Below are 14,074 nucleotides of genomic sequence, written 5' to 3'. Positions count from 1 at the left end.
ATTAAAGAAAAAACTAGATCAGAACTCAGGAGACTCCCAGTTTGCCTTTTACTGTGAATAGCTGTGGGATCTTGGACACATCCAGTCCCTCCCTGAAGTTCAGTTGCCTCCTCTATAAGATGAAGTAGTTAGGCCAGCTCTCAGCTCTCAGCGCTAAGTGTGCTCTGGAATAAGTGGATAGAAATGTATTTCTGCTTGGGATGAAAGTACTCAAATAATTGTGGGGAAATTATCTTCATCCTTTAGGGGCATTGCTTGTAAGAAACCATTGAGACCAAAGGTAGGCTTTTCCTGTAAGGAGAATAAACATTTGAGGCTCCAGAATACAAATATATAGAGGATTTCTTGTTTTTGGAGGGTGGAGATGTAGGAAAGGTATTAACAAAAGTGAAGTGAAGATATTTTTATATGGTCATTCTATGTAGTTTCCCAGAAGTAAAGCTATTTATCCGTCAAAGCAGATGAAAGCCGAGGTCAGCTTTCTTTGCTCAAAAAATATGAAAACGTTCTTTTGTTTATTTATTCATCTATTTATTTCTTCAACTAATATTTATTGAATGCCCACTAATTTTTACCCTTTCCTCTTGGTAGTGGGAAAGGAAATGGATAGGGGGAAAATCTGGCTGAGCTTCAAGTCACAGAAGGTGGGCTTGAGGCCTCTGGAGTGCCCTGAACATGAGAATGGTGTCCTCCAGGGGGGCTTAAAGCATCACTGAGCAAACAGAGTGACCAAGTGCCTGAACTGTATGTTTGTGCTTCCTACGGGCTTCCGGGTTTCAGAGGCAAATCCCCCTTGCTGACTGGCCGAGACGATGCTGGGGCTTTGCACTCAGAAGCAATGGGCAGGATGCCATCACACCTACATCAACCTTCTCGCTTCCTTGCTCTGTCATCCATTCCCATGGGAAGCTCTGAGTTCCCACGTGTCCTCGGCCAGGAAGGTCAGCATGGACACATCTGTGTGTGTCATGGGGTGGGACTGATAAGCGCCAGCTGCTGGATCCTATTTGGCCCAGAGTGCCACATCCTCTTCCATATCAGCTATGGCAACAAAACCAGAGATCCCAGTCTGCTGATCAGAGCTGGCTTTTAAGAAGGAGAAAGAGGCATAGTGCCAGGAGCTTGATTGATTTTCTTACCAACTGGGTGGGACCAGGTGTTGGGACTGCTGCTGGCAGGAGCCGCAGAGGGGAAATGGTGACATCTTTTTTCTGAGGCTTTGACATAAAACCAAGAGAAAGGAATACCTATACTCTCACTAATCTGAGAAACTGATAGCAGAGCATAGAGAAGTCCTTCTCAAGCTTTAACGTGCATACAAGTCACCTGGGGATCTTGCTAGAAGGCAGGTTCCAAGTCAGCAGGTCTGAGATGGGGCCTGAGAATTTGCATGAGTAACAAGCTCATGGGTGATGGCTACGTGGCTGGTCCATGGACTACACTTTGAGCAGCAAGGCTTTATTTTAGTCTCCCCAGTACTCCTCCTCAGAGGAAGCTACATGAACATGAACCAAGCTAGACCAATGATAATATCTCAACACAGGTCAAGGGGTAGCACATGAGCCAGAGTTTTGCCTTTTTTAAAAAAATTGAAGTTTGGGGATTCAATATAGACCCAAGGAAAGGAAGCCCTATCCTATTTGCTAAAGCATGAGCTGGAGCTGCTACTGGCGATGAGTCCCACCTCGCAGAGGCAGTGCCCTGAGAAGATGCAGCAGACAGGTGGGAAAGTGAGCAGGGAGCAGAAATCTGTGTTCAGTGTCCTGGTTCCAATTGTGCCTATGGGCAGCTCCTCCGGGCCTTTCCTGCGGTTTCCTCGGTGAGCCTGCAAATTACCCTCTGTCTCTTAACCCAGCGGTTCTCCAGCTGGCTGCACGTTGGAATCTGATGTTGGGCCCCTCACCTGGGATGGAACTTGGGCAAAGGTCGTTTCTAAAGGTCCCCACGGAGAAGGCAATGGCAACCCACTCCAGTGTTCTTGCCTGGAAAATCCATGGACAGAGGAGCCTGGTGGGCTGCAGTCCATGGGGTTGCTAAGAGTCGGACATGACTGAGCGACTTCACTTTCACTTTTTACTTTCATGCATTGGAGAAGGAAATGGCAACCCGCTCCAGTGTTCTTGCCTGGAGAATCCCAGGGACGGCGGAGCCTGGTGGGTGGCCGTCTATGGGGTCACACACAGTCGGACACGACTGAAGCGACTTAGCAAAGGTCCCCAAGTGATTCTGATGTGCAGCCAGGATGGAGACCCAGTGTTTTTTTTTTAAATTTTTTAAAGTTAAAGTGTAGTTGATTTATATTATTGTGTTAATTTATGCTGTAAAACAAAGTGATTCAGTGATACGTATACATTCTTCATGTATGTTTGTACACACATCAGTTTAGTCGCTCAGTCGTGTCCGACTCTTTGCGACCCCATGAACCGCAGCATGCCAGGCCTCCCTGTCCATCAGCAACTCCCAGAGTTTACCCAAACTCATGTCCATTGAGTCGGTGATGCCATCCAACCATCTCATCCTCTGTACACACACACACACACATATATGTATATATTCTTTTCCATTATGGTTTATCACATATTGAGTATAGTTCTCTGTGTTGTACAATAGGACCTCATTGTTATCCACTCTGTATATAATAGTTTGCATCTGTTAGCCCCAAACTCCCACTCCTTCCTTCTGCTTTCCCCACATCTCCCGTGACAGCCACAAATATGTTCTCTATGAAACCCACTCTCTTAATACTCTTTCAAGTTGTGTACGTGTCAGTAGCAGCTGAGAGAGTCCTAAACTGGGTTCTGAGGAATCACTGAAGCCGAAGAGTCAGACTGAGCAAGAGGGTTGGGATAGACTCCTGGGAGAACAGCATCTACAGAGGGCCTGAAGAAAGGGAGACTTAGGACCGCTTTCCATCCTCCGGTGATTTCTCTGCTTCCTAAGCTCTCTGAGTGCCATGGGATACCATCTCTGAATTATGTGTACTACTGAGTCTTATTTTGGTCTTTAAATCCAAGGGGTTAGCCCTCATTCCAGATTGTATGCTCCTCTAGGGCAAGGGTTGCATCTTATGCCTCCTTCATTTCTTTCAAAACACCAGTCACTGTACATGTACTTGCTAACATTCCCAAATACAAGGTGATAAACGGATATCCAAGCACGTGCCATAAATGGCTGGCCACATCTTTCAAACCCAAGTCTCACTGACTTCCTCCTTGATTGTGAAGAATTCCTAAGGCAGTTCACCATGTTCTCAGCATGTATTTTGGAGGCGGGCAGGGGAAGTGCTTATTTTATAGTCCAGACCCACATCTTAGCCCAGAGTGGCTGGAACGTGCCAGAAGTGGGAGATCAAGGGGTTGGCGAACTCTCTTGCCACTTCAGATTCAACAACTTGTTCTCTTGAAATAGAAAGAGCTGCTCGGTTTGTGGGTTGTTGTTTTTTTTCCCCCCTAAGTCCATATACTTTTCTCAGAAATGCAGTTGCCTGTGGAAAACTGACACTCCCTAATGAGCCCTTAACAGCTGTTAGCCCCACAGCAATAGAAATTATTCTGCAGGCTTCTTGCTAAATTCCAGCGATGGTCTCTGCCAGAACCGGGGTGCACATGCGCACTGGAGGTGGCGGGAGATCCCTGAGCTCTTCAGGAGGGATCCTCTCCCTTCCCTGGGGAGGATTTGGCCTGGGCGGCTTCCAGGCAAACCTTCTGTAATGGAGGTGAGGAGACCAGGGAGTGCATGCAAGATTCTCAGGCTGCGCCTTAAGGCTGTTCTCCCAGAGTCAAAGAACCTGAGGCACAGTCAGAGACTGAGCAGATGACCCCAGCCTTGCCAAGAAAAAAAAAAAAAGGTACATGAAACCTGTCAATATATAGAAAACCTTTCACAAATTAAACTCTATCATTCTTTCTCCTTCAGTATTTTGTACCTTTTGACCGAAGCCCTCGGTGAGGAGTCCAGCTCTAGGCTGTGGTCTTCTAGGCCTTCTACCACCAACTTCCTGTGTGACAATTCAGCTGGTTGGCCCAGGCCTCCGATTTCTTACATCTGGATACCCACCTGTTCTAGCAACAAGAGTTTTACAATTAGGCAGAGTGTTCACTGGAGAAGGCATGGACGGTCAACAGTCCTCAAATCATGTGTGGGAAAATAATTACAATTATTGGCAAGAATCAGTTCCGTTCAGTCGTTCAGTCGTGTCTGACTCTTTGCGACCCCATGAATCGCAGCACACCAGACCTCCCTGTCCATCACCAACTCCCGGAGTTCACTCAAACTCACATCCATCGAGTCAGTGATGCCATCCAGCCATCTCATCCTCTGTCGTCCCCTTCTCCTCCTGCCCCCAAATCCCTCCCAGCATCAGAGTCTTTTCCAATGAGTCAACTCTTCACATGAAGTGGCCAAAGGGTTGGAGTTTCAGCTTTAGCATCAGTCCTTCCAATGAACACCCAGGACTGATCTCCTTTAGAATGGACTGGTTGGATCTCCTTGCAGTCCAAGGGACTCTCAAGAGTCTTCTCCAGCACCACAGTTCAAAAACATCACTTCGGTGCTCAGCTTTCTTCACAGTCCAACTCTCACGGAAGGGGCTATTTCCAAGTGACTTGAATTGTTTGGGTGTCAGTTATTTATTTCGAGGAGCCAAGGCCAAAATAAAGGGCTAAATGGGGAGGACTTGTAGCTCCCTGGTTGTTGCCTTAGTGTTTTAAATGGATGCTCTGTGGCTTAGTGAGCTAGAGAGTTCATTTTTTTAACTCATCTGAGAGTTTCCTCTGGGCTCTGTTTCTCTCTCCCTTCTCCTTTCCCCAGTTTTTACCAGAACACCTGGGAAAGGCACGGGGGCGGGGATGTCCTAGATGGGTCAGCTGCTGCCCACAGCACATGCAGTAAGGGCTTTAAGCAAACAGGGCAGGATGCCTATCCAGGGGGCTGCCCCTCCCAGGCCATTCCATAGAGCTGGAGTCCAGCCAGTTCTTTCCAGCTGGCTCCGAAATCCGATGCTTCAGTGATTGATCTCACCATCTGACTCCAAAAGCCCTGCATGCTGGGGTGAGAGGGACATCTCTCAAGAGTGTGTTAATCCACACTTCCTGAGGAGGTTTCCAAACACCAACTTCAGTTTTTTTCTCATTTGGTTGTAGATCTTTCTCTTGATCATCTGAAAACATCATTCGGTGTTACAAAGTGAGTTTTGTACTCTTCTCCCCTAGAATGTGAAGAATTCAAAATCTGTGGTTTTCATGCCCATTCCTCTCTGTTGCCACATATCAGAAGGAGTTGTAATTGTGGTGGTGGTGTTTAGTCGCTAAGATGTGTCCGACTCTTTTGCCACCTGCCAGGCTCCTCTGTTCATGGGATTTCCCAGGCAAGAATACTGGAGCAGGTTGCCATTTCCTTCTCCAGGGGATCTTCCTGACTCAGGGATCCAACCTGCGTCTCCTGCATTGGCAGACGGATTCTTTACCACTGAGCCACCTGGGAAGCCCGGTTGTTGTGTGTGTCTTCATTTAACAATGATCTCTTCATAGACGACGGAGAAGGCAATGGCGCCCCACTCCAGTACTCTTGCCTAGAAAATCCCATGGACGGAGGAGCCTGGTAGGCTGCAGTCCATGGGGTCTCTAGAGTCGGACACGACTGAGCGACTTCACTTTCACTTTTCACCTTCATGCATTGGAGAAGGAAATGGCAACCCACTCCAGTGTTCTTGCCTGGAGAATCCCAGGGACGGGGGAGCCTGGTGGGCTGCCGTCTATGGGGTTGCACAGAGTCGGACACGACTGAAGCAACTTAGCAGCAGCAGCAGTAGCTTCATAGACAAAAGCTGGGCTATATTTATTCTCGTTGATTCAGCACCTAGCAACAGTTGGTGTTAACAGTAGGTGTTAACCAAATGTTTTTGAATGGCTGCTTTGCACGAGCTACAAGAGGGCGTTATGATGATTTCCAGGAAGAGTGGAGACAAATCAAAAGTCAAAAGTCAAAATGTAAAAAAACTGCATGGGGTTTTAAGGTATCAGTAGGGGAAAGAACATTTGACTCCAATTCAGAACCTGAGATAACTTTTGATGTCAGTATAATCCAACTATTGGTTAAATTGTTTTTTTCATAAATGACTCCAAAAATCTTTTAAGATAACATGAAATCCCATGAGGCCTTAAACATGTAGATGTAAAGAGACTATCTTCATTTACCCATTCATAAGTTTTTGTCAAATGAATGAATCTCTTAATAAACAGAAGATACATAAATTCCCTTTAATTTTCTTTGAACTCCATTATTAAAAAAAAACCATACCTTTAAATGAGGTAATATACACAAACCTACTATGATGTGTGGCACATAAATGTTATCTATTTTGGTTATTTTATTGTGGATAATGAAGTGTCATTCTTCCCCATTCAGTACAAATCACAGCTAATGCCAAGAACTTCCCCACCCTTATGTTTTATTAAAAGCAAGTTAAAAATAACTTTTGGAAAATTCTGTAGCTAAATATACAGAATAATTTCTTATATCTGAAGCACTTTCTGTTTTGTAGCCCTTTTTTCTTTAGAAACACTTTGATATAGCAAGGCAACAAATATTACCTTCAATTTGTAGATAAAAAAAAAATGGATAGTTTAGGAGAAGAATTTGGCTAGATCTCAGGTCCCTGTCTCTCTCCAGGGACCTCTGAGTTGGTAGCTTATTGTTGTTATTCAGCCGCTAAGTCACATCTGACTCTTTGTGATCCCATGAACTGTAGCACACCAGGCTTCACTATATCACAAAGTTTGCTCAAATTCATGTTCATTGAGTCAGTGATGCCATCCAACCATCTCATCCTCTGTTCTGCGTCATTCCCTTTGCTTTGCATGGAACCAGGTGAGGACAATTCTGTTCATGGCGTTCTTGGCCCCAAAGGCTCCTAGAGAATGGGGCTGGAGTAAAGGACTGAGGAGAGAGGAGAAATGGAGGGAATTGGGGAATTTCATTACTTACTGGTGTCTTCAAAACTCCTGAGAGGTTTTGGCTAATCCCATCAGGGAACTAGAGAGGGTCATCACCGCTCAAGAGGGTCTAGTGTTGTTTATTACTTATTTTTAAAAAATTTATTTATTTATTTATTTGGCTGCATCAGGCCTTAGTTGCAGCATACCTGGTCTTTATTGGGTCATGCAGGAATCTTTCATTGTGGCACCAGGGCTTACTTATCCCAAGGCATGTGAGAGTCCGTGGTGGCTCAGATGGTAAAGACTCTGCCTGCAATGCAGGAGACCTGGGTTCAATTCCTGGGTCAGAAAAATCCCTTGGAGAAGGAAATAGCAAACCAGTCCAGTATTCTTGCCTGGAGAATTCCATGGACAGGGGAGCCTGGCAGGCTACAGTCCACAGGGTCGCAAAGAGTTGGACCTGACTGAGAGACACACACACACACACACACACACACACACGTGGGATCCCAGGTTCCTGACCAGGTATGGAACCCATGTCCCCTGCATTGCAAGGCAGATTCCCAACCACTGGACCACCAGGGAAGTCCCTGGTGTTGTTTTTAATAATCCTGGTGAGCGAGGTCTTCTCACAGGACACACAGTCTCCTCACCCTCCACCCAAGCCTTCTCCAAATCTCAGTAGTGAGACTGGGCTCCACCCCTGTGCCAGCCCCCATGGATGCAGGGGGGATCTCCCTTCTTTCCTCCCTCTCTCCATAGGAGGCACAGGAGGCAGTTTCTGACTTCACACGATCCTGTTGTCCCCAAATATGGGCACATGAGTCACACCCATTTTAAGGACAATTTTGCTATTTGGGACAGGAAGACAGACAGGAGATGACGAAGCTTACAAGATCCACAGAACCCCCATCTCCGGAGCAAGGCTGGAGTTAAGAGGGAGGTGAGTGAGGGTGAGTCATTCAAGTGCAGGGTCTGATCTCATCTTTATTTAAAATGTGGATATTTTGTTTATTCTGGATTTTTTTTGCATTAAAATTGCCTTGATTACTGGCTTCTTTGCCCCCCACCCTCCTTACATTTTGACTGAGTCAGTAGTATTTAAATCACCAGGACTGTCAGACTGGTTAGCTGTTTTTTCTTGAAGATCTCAGAGCATGTCAAGGCCCTGGTACTTCCATCATGTCACAGAGCACCTTGTCACCTGAGTTAACACAGAGGCGTAACCATGCCCGGCGCAGGGTGGGAACTTGACAGGTACAGCTTCCCCTTCTTCCACTTGAGTGCAGAAGCGTCTCAAAGCCTGAGCCATAACTAACACGCTTCAAGTGAATGTGGTGGTTGAGCATGTCTGGGATCTATTCTCCACTGAAACGGAAGGGCTGTCCTTACTTCGGAGGGAAGGAAGCTGTTTGCTTCTTCCTTTGAGCTCCCACAGCACTTTGTTTTCCCTAAATGACAGCTCTGACTGCTCGTGTTCACATGTCTGTCTCTCTAGACTGTGCCTCTCTCTGTGTGTGGATGCTGTTTCCTCCCAGGACCCAGCACAGTGCTGGCCCTGGACCTGCTCAGTAAGTGTTTGTGGACTGAAGGCATCAGTTGGCCGTGTTTCTGTATTTGTATTATTGTTCTCCAGTTTGCAGGTCACCTACCCGACAGGTATAGGATTTTATTTTATCATGATTGTGTCCCTCCTACTGTCTCTCTGCAGCTTCTTTGCCTTTGGACGTGTGATACCTTTTTTTGGTGGGTTCCAGTGTTCATGGCACCCCACTCCAGTGTTCTTGCCTGGAGAATCCCAGGGACGGGGGAGCCTGGTGGGCTGCCGTCTATGGGGTCGCACAGAGTCGGACCTGACTGAAGCGACTTAGCAGCAGCAGCAGCAGTGTTCTCCTGTTAATGGTCGTTCAACAGCTAGTTGCAATTTTGGTGCTCTTGCAGGAGGAGATGAGTGCACATCCTTCTACTCTGCCACCCTGAACTGGAAAAAAAAATTTTAGGCCATGTTTCTGACTCAGAAGTTTTTGAGTAAATTTTGTATAAATTTTTGGTTCCAGAAATTCTATAATAAATCAGAACTTAGTGCTTTCTGTGAATGTTCTCTCTGGCTCTCACTTTCAGTATTGCCATTTGGGAGAGTTCAGTATATGTAGGATCTAGCCATTTAGGGATGTTATTAGGAACTGTCCACAATGCCTGTCACTGAGGATCATTATTTTAGCGACTACAAATTTTTTTGAGTTAATCGGGAACTTTTCAGTTGCAAGCAACAGACTCCAGTTGAAATTAGCTAAAATGGGAATTAGTACAAATAACAGCAGTGCAGAGTCTGAAATGATGTAATTAAAACCCCATCTCTCACTGATGAAGATGGTTTTCAGCATCTCAAGGTTCACATGCAACCTGCTTTCAACTTCCAATGAGGAAGAGCTCCTTCCCTTGAGCTCCACCAGGAAAGTGCTGGCAGAGACTCAGCCAGGCAGTCTCTGCCATGCTGAGATCACATGCTCACGATCACGTGCTCACCAGAGAACCGATCCCTGGAGCCCGAGGGATGGGCTACCTTGGACAGACTAGGGTCATATTCCCACACCTATGGCTAAGGGCGGGCCAGGCAATCGGGTCCACTTGAACTGCATGGCCTGGGAGGCAATGGGGATGGGTTTGAGCTGGCAGAAGCAACAGATGCTTGCTACACTTGTTACACTGGGTATACTCATTTTCCATGTTTGCATTCAGTCTTATTACCTTATCTTTATTTAAGTTGTGAATTCAGTTATAATTGGATCCTTTTTATGGTTCGGTTTTTACCTTTTTTTTCCCCCTTTGGTAAACGTTATCAGGCCTTTCCTGAGGTAGCCTGCTTTCTTGTTTCCCACTCTCCATCCTTGGTCTGCTTCCCTTTATTTACCAATATCTCCCTCATTTTAGTCCTCAGCTCAGGGTTGGTCTTCGTTATCCAGGGTGTATATTGGGCTTCTGGTTGTAAACAGCAGTACCGTGTGTGTGTATTTTGTTTCCAGTCCTGATTATCTTCAGATGTCACTTCTGATGTCTTCTAGATGGCTTCTGTCTCATTTCACAGAGCCTGCTTCTGATAAGCCCCTCGGGATGTTCCCCGAGCCTGTGTGGTGAAGTTACGCCCCTTTGCCTGGATGTGCAGCGTGCACTCACTCTACCAAGCATTGGTGCTGTCATCTCTGTCTGAAATGACCTTGCCTGGCTAATTTCTACTTGTCCTTCAAGTGTCTAAGCAGGCATCACTTCCTTCAGGGAGCCCCCTGTCCATCCAGACTGGGCTAGAGACAAAGTTCTCTCCTCATCAGCTGGTATAGTCATTGAGGGAGCCAATAGTTTATGATTGGAGTCAGTTTGGATTGGTCAGTTATATATCTTGAATCCCCCTATTATGTTGTGTATTATGCTGTTCTGTATTCATCTGTTTATCTTGCTCTCCTGGTAGACAGTGTGCAACTTGAAAACCAGGACTATCTTTTAACTCTATTCCTAGTGTTGGGAACAAACTAGGCCCTTGGATAAATTTCTGGAGAATGACCTAACCCCTCCACCTAAGCTCTGCCTTAGGTCCCCACTGTCCTCAGGGCTCACACTTGTTATAGCATTACTGCTATTTGTTTACGCATCTCATTTCCGCTGAGACATTGTAAAGTTCCTGGGCTAACCAACTATGTCTTCATTCAAATTTGTTATCTGCCACTGAGTCAGCCACCTGCCATGTATATAGTAGGTGTTGAAAAAGTGTAACAAAAATATTTTAAACTCTAAAAAGTTTCAAAGTGGCAGTTTATTACATATCCTTTCCTTTTTATATCTACTGAAGTGCTTGGCTAGTTTCACATGAGGTGAACCATGTGCTTTTTGTCAGCAATTGGTTTGGATGTTCCTTAGATGCTCTCAGATGCCAGACTGTGGAGTAGCATGACTAGACTTCGGTTCCTCTTGATATTATGATGACAACAAACTCTGAGAGACAGTGAGCACAGACTGGACATTCTGTGCATCCCATGTCCTGAAATGTGTCTTTATCAGGCATCTTGCAGATGGGACTTCAGTCTTTGAACTGGATTCCAAGACCTCAGGCTGGTACTGGATGTAAACGGACTGGAATTTGTATCCAAAGCTGAAGGTGGGGTGGGATCAAGTACACGTGGGTAGAAGGAGAACAAGAACTGGTTTGCAAGTAGAAGATCCAAAGGGAGCCGAAGCTAGAGAGACCCCGAAAGGAAGTACTGGAAAGACTTCAGAGGCAATGAAATGCAGCAAGGACCTTCTCTCTGCAAACCTACAGTTGGGTCTCTGGGTGGAGAGGGATTGTTTGGGGGCCATGGGTGAGCTCTGAAAGAGCCAGAAGAAATTGACCTCTTGGCTTTATGCAGCAGCACGCTTGAGGGCCACCACAAACATACCATGTATGTCAAAGGACATGGTACAGACGGAATGATGAGTTTCCCTGAATTGGTCTTAGCCTGGGGGCCTTTGGGGCGCGATGCAGTAGAGGAAAGATGGGTTTGTTGTTCTCTTCGGTGTTCTGAGCAGCCCAGTCTCTGACAGCCAAAAACTCTTCCTTGTTCCAGAATGAGGCTGAACTAGCTTACATAAATATGATAAATAATGTGTCAGAAGGGTCCAGATAAAGGAGCTCAGACCCAGCACTGGTTACCCAGCCTGTGATTCACACTGGCTCAGTAGCTGTGGGCTCACAGCCTGTGCTGGATAAATGAAGGGAGACTGGGATGAAACTCCAGGGAAGTGAAGATGGGAAACCTTGATTCCGCATTTTTATAATACCCATCATCGGGAGCAGGATTAGATATGGAGAAAACAGACTTGATCCACTTTCCTCTCGGGAAGGAGACACTTTATTTCTTAGCCAGCTTACGTCAGAGTAAAAGAAGAGAATTTGATAAAAACAATGTCTTTATTTCCTATGTATATTTCTTTGTTCCAAAAAGAGCTCTAACGTGTTTTCATGTTAGGTTCAAAGAAGAGATTGTCCTGGAAAATCTCAGCTCTTTTGGAAGGGCAACTGGGATGTGAAAGCCCTGCTGCTAAATCTTCACCCTGTTAAGCTGAGCTCTCTGGCTCAGGTGGTTTTTAATTAAAGCAATTTATATTCAAAGAATGTGCACGCATGCAAGCGTGCATGTGCACATGATTCACACAAAATCAATGAAGTCAAGAGAGGAAAAACAACTGATGTAACCAAGAAGTACTTACAAAGAAGGGCAAAAGAAATTTTTTTTGGTTTAATTTCTGTTTAAAGTATTTGTACACATTGCTTTATTTCAGCCAAAATCCCAAGTGTGTTGCACACTGTTTACTATTCTCCCCCTCCCTCACTGTTCTCCTTACAATGTAAGGCTGAGTTCATCCTGGATTCTGCATGGCTTCTTGTTTTTCTTACATTTAAGAAAGCACACAGTGTGGGTGCTTAGTAAAGCACATGGAATCATTTGCTGCCGCTCTCCTTCCACCAGCTCAATGGGAGTGAGGTATTAATGAGTGTCCCCTTAAACAAGCTGCACAGTTTTGTCATTTCCATGAGGTTTGCTGGCATATGAATATATCCCCACATTCTTTTATGAAATACATAAGTGTAATCAAATAGTTGCTTTGGTTCTTTTCTGGAAGCAGAAGGAGAAAAATGTCAAACTCTCATTGTTCAGTGTTTCTAACAGACCCCTTTTGTATAACTGCTGACTTTGCAGCACAAAGTTCCAAACTGCAGATAATAGCTTAAAAGGCTATCTGAACCCATTCTGTTATGTAGATGAAAGGAAGTCTTTACAATTAATCTATGGCATCTCTGAATAAAAAAGAAGGGCACTCATCCAAGTCATTTCCTTGGGCCAAGGCAGTGAGTGAACAGAACGAAAATGCCAAATTTTGCTGCTTGAAACCAGAGTTTGACATGGCACAGGGGCAGCCAATAGCAACCAGATTTTTGCTTCTGACCTGTCACTGTTTGGAAATCTGAAACAATGTGTTATTATTCAATGTTATCGGTAAATTTAATATAAGGCATCTGACTAAAGAAAGTGTAGCATAAATATTTAGAACCTGTTACATTGCTGGTTTACAATAAAATATCTTACGAGACTTACATATTTAAAAGGAGATGAAATAATTCTAATTAAAAATTAGAAGATTATCTTAGAAGTTCCCTGGTGGGCCAGTGGTTAGGACTCAGCACTTCACTTCTATGGCTCAGGTTCAGTCCCTGGTCAGGGAACTAAGATCCTGTAAGCTGCATGGCATGGCCAAAATAAATAATTCAGAAGACTGTCTAAAAAGCAAGGGAAGCAACTGAAAACCTATGTTTGTCAAATTGGAATGAACATACTGGGAAATATGAAGGACATGTCATCCTAGAAGATAAATCTTATAATAAAATTGTGTCTCCAAATTGTATATTACAACAAATACAATATCAAGGAATCAAATGAAAGTGATGATAGAATAAGAAATTTAAAAAAAATTTCAGTTAATAACATCAGTTAAAATGGTATCTGCCATTCAGGGCATTTGGGTGAAATGATTTAGGATTACTCAATTATCAGAACTAATAAGCATTTAGGGGGATCAGCTATAAATAATTATGCAGATCAATACTGTTCTGTATGCAGGCAATTAATGGAAAATGTAATAAAAAAACAGATCCAATTCACAATAAGACAGACATACACAAAATATATAATACATGAGAATAGAAATATTCTAGACCTATATTTAGGAAAAAAACCTATTTCCTTTTGATATACAGGAAGGAGGATTTGAATACATGGAGAAACATGTTCTAGATTTCTACCACTAAAGACACAATATTATTAATAAGTCAGTCTCCTCAGTTAAGCTTTGATTACTGCTGCTGCTGCTGCTGCTCCTGCTAAGTCGCTTCAGTTGTGTCCGACTCTGTGACCCCATAGACGGCAGCCCACCAGGCTCCCCCGTCCCTGGGATTCTCCAGGCAAGAACACTGGAGTGGGTTGCCATTTCCTTCTCCAATGCATGAAAGTGAAAAGTGAAAGTGAAGTCGCTCAGTCGTGCCCAACTCTTAGCGACCCCATGGACTGCAGCCCACCAGGCTCCTCCATCCATGGGATTTTCCAGGCAAGAGT

At 44.7% G+C, this 14,074-nt stretch overlaps 1 long non-coding RNA gene across 1 annotated transcript in view; it reads right to left on the bottom strand.

Moving 5' to 3' along the window:
- Positions 1 to 13,832, bottom strand: part of LOC139187251 (uncharacterized) — a 36,564-nt gene extending 22,732 nt beyond the window's left edge. Inside the window, exon 1 of the long non-coding RNA XR_011570806.1 lies at positions 3,926 to 13,832. This is a non-coding gene — a long non-coding RNA (uncharacterized lncRNA). The remainder of the gene's footprint in view (positions 1 to 3,925) is intronic.
- Positions 13,833 to 14,074: the final 242 nt, after the last annotated feature.

This window comes from Bos indicus, chromosome 2 (genome assembly GCF_029378745.1).
Source record: "Bos indicus isolate NIAB-ARS_2022 breed Sahiwal x Tharparkar chromosome 2, NIAB-ARS_B.indTharparkar_mat_pri_1.0, whole genome shotgun sequence".
Classification (NCBI taxonomy): domain Eukaryota; kingdom Metazoa; phylum Chordata; class Mammalia; order Artiodactyla; family Bovidae; genus Bos; species Bos indicus.
Note: the sequence above shows the minus strand (reverse complement) of the source record. Positions and strands in the feature narration are given on the sequence as shown.